Source organism: Nanorana parkeri, unplaced genomic scaffold (assembly GCF_000935625.1).
Source record: "Nanorana parkeri isolate BGI_ZX_2015 unplaced genomic scaffold, ASM93562v1 scaffold259, whole genome shotgun sequence".
NCBI classification, from domain to species: Eukaryota; Metazoa; Chordata; class Amphibia; order Anura; family Dicroglossidae; genus Nanorana; species Nanorana parkeri.
The window spans coordinates 161,231-164,502 of NW_017306527.1; the positions used below are offsets into that span (position 1 = coordinate 161,231).

The 3,272-nt window shown below is 40.3% G+C and overlaps 1 protein-coding gene across 1 annotated transcript in view; it reads right to left on the bottom strand.

Annotated features, from left to right (window-relative positions):
- The window catches only part of HBS1L (HBS1 like translational GTPase), a 111,424-nt gene that overhangs the window by 18,483 nt on the left and 89,669 nt on the right, over positions 1 to 3,272 (bottom strand). The window lies entirely within an intron of this gene.

Below are 3,272 nucleotides of genomic sequence, written 5' to 3' on the forward strand. Positions count from 1 at the left end.
ATATATTTATTTCAATCTGCCAACGCATTAAACGCTACCTAATGAAAAAAAAATCACTTACAAAGCACTTGTGGGTGGTGCGGTCTTTATTTTTGTACAGCTGGAGGCTGAGGCTTTCCATTACCAGTGGTACACATCTGTGTGCCAAATAATTTGGAGTGTTGTGTCTATGTGCAAAAAGTAAGACTCTTACCTTTGAAAACATCTGATGTACACAGTCTAAAAGGTTTCTCTGTGGAACGCTGTGGGGCTTTAAAGGAATCTGCATTGGAGAAGAAAAGCAATTAATTAATACTATTCTCTATATAGAGAGCAATGAGCCTACAAGTCCTTCAAGCATTAAAGCTCAACTACATGGTCTCACCATGCCCAAGATATACCGAATATGCTTCTAATGGGCTTCTTCAATTTAGCAAGGCAAAGAGAAATAAATGATGGCTACTATGGATTATTGAGATTCCTAAAATGAAACTACCTTAAAAAAAAAAAGCTTTGGACAAGATGGGGAACTGTAATATCCCTTTCTGTCCCGGTGGGATCTGCTGCAAACTGCACTTCCCATTTCACCTTGCTTTGGAAAATCCACTAAAGAGCTAGTGACAGACATCAGTCCACAAAGAGATCTCCAAATAATTACAGGGAAAATACCCTCTTGTGAATTAAACTGCTCAAAGCAGAGCCCTATTTAAAAAAAAAAAATCAAGGGTACACGGATTATGTCCAATAAAAACTCAAACAGCTCAACATCTCAGGCAGGTAGGATATAGTCATCTAGATTCAGCCTGCATGCCATGGCTAGTGAGGGGCTTATTACAGTTCACATTAGAGCTGGTTGATCACTCAAAAGGTGGGACCCCCAAGATCTCCTGCAAGCAGAAATATCGAAGATGTTCACAGATGGTGACTAGGGAGGTGGTGCATTTTGAGGATAACTACTTCTTTCTCAACTTTCAACTTGGCCACAGTGTGCGGACTGTACCAAGCTGACTGTACTCCACCAGACTAAGATATGCTGTTTACCCTTTGATGTTTGCAAAATTTTAATCTGCTTTTAACATTATTAAAAACATTTTATCTTGTCTCAAGAGTCCCAAATACACATAAAACCTATGTAGCCTACAATTTGCTGACATGCAACCTACATATGCGTCTACATTTGTCCCTGATTTGCTCGATAAATGTCCCTCAAAGTTTCTTACCAATTTGGTCAGTAAGGCACAGTCCTTTATACCAGCTTGTCAATTCAGATATTTGACTACCTTTGGCCAGATTTTCTCCACTGAGCCCACTGGTCGGAATGTAAGACACATCACTGTCCTAAACAGGCAGAAAATGATTACTGATCCTAATGCATATATAATTTAGATTTTAAGATTTTTTTTTTATATCAGTTAGTGTGAAACACAAAATATAATGGACTATATATTGAAACCCTTTGCAACAGTGGATATTTTAGTTTTTTATATTAAGCCCTATTCTAAAAGAAACATTATAGGCACTGAAGTAATTGCAACGTTAGTAAAAGACTATTGATCAGTTTACAGCACTAAACAAACATTTCTTATGATGAAGCCTATATGGGTGACATTCGGTGCCAACTACAGCAAAGTTACAAATCTTTTCGCCTTTAGGATCTCAGACATGAGGAAATGGTTAATTTGCTCAGATAAATTATTTTATCCAACATACACCAAGTAGATGAAGACATTTGGACTTTTGGCTGTTTTTGTCAGAGCCTTTGTCAGAGTCATTCTTTTTTTCTACTATCTAGTAATCTGTCTGTTCTCATTTGGCTAAAACAATCCACAGACATGAAATTAGAGTTTCATTGTTGGATGGTATATTGGGGGCAGACAATGCCCACCAGGCAACCATTCTGGGAGAAAACAAACAATCAAATTGGCACAATCATTATTGGTGTGCCAGAGATAAGCTGAGCCATCAGCATCTGCCTGCACTGCTCTCTTCTGAGATTAACACCAATGCTCTGCCCAAAGGACATGTGTGGTATTGGTATGCTAGCTAACAGATGACTGAGGGTGGTCAGATAATGTGTCCTCATGCATTATGTCCCCAGACAACCTAAATAGAGTGGAGGAAGAAAGGATTTTTACTTTGTATGTCGGTAATCTAGATGGACTCAAGAGAAACTCTAGGCGGATAAACAAAAAAGACCTCCATATGTAAAGCCTATTTTGCCTTCTGATAAATAATTTTGCAGTGATGGGGAATTAGTAAGAAATATTGGTTTTAAAATATTATTATGAACGATAGAGGATGTAAACATTGCATAGCTCTTGTACAGACCAAGCTGTTTAATTCATTACAGAAAACAGTTCTGTGTAGAACCTCACAAATACTGTGTCCATTCTTTGAACAGTAGTGGAGAAAAGTGTGTGGGGAAAGATCTCAATGCACAGCAGAAAGAATGTAGTGTTTAGGTATTGGTGTATTATTTTATTTATATATTAATGGGTATGTTTCTTATTGTTCTTTTTGAGTCTGTTAATTATACTACTGAAAGCATTTTTACAACTGTTTAATAGATGCAAAATTAATGTTTGTACTCTAAATTCCTTTTCACTTTAAATTCCTTTTCTTGGAATACATTGAGGGACACAGGAAATCTTTCACCTTAGGGTTATACCGCCACGTAAAGGAGGATTGGACAATACTGTAAGGCCAGCACAGCATAACCTCCCTACTACCAGTATGCCTCATTTTTGCAGCAAGCAGTACTGAGAGCAGGGCCGTCTTTAACGCAGGGCAAAAGCGGCAGTCGCCCAGGGCCCAATCATTGTTGTGGGGCCCAAAGCAGCTGCCCCTTCAGCCCACATAAGATAAACACATGCAGGGCTGGCAGCCTCACCTGTGTAGGCAATGGGGCTTGCACCAGCCCTGCCCCGTCTGTGTACACAGCATCGGTGCTCTACACACAGGAGGCTACATACAGCAGCATAGACGTGGCTCTGGGCTCCGCCCACTATCAACTCGACCCCGCCTCCCGCTCTACATACTCTGCTCTCCTGTGTTGACTGGGGCCCTGCTGGGAGCCCACACCGTGCCCTGAGATGTCACCCCCACTGTGTCCCCTCCTGCCTCCCCTCTCTGGACCTTCACACCAAGTAAGTGCCCAAATATGCCACAGTTTATGTATGCAACAGATACATATACTGTGTGCAACACATACATATGCAGAGCAGGTTCCTGACATTGCTTCTCTAGTTCAATCTATGCTGCTGAAGCAGGATTTAGAGTTTTTAAAGAAAATG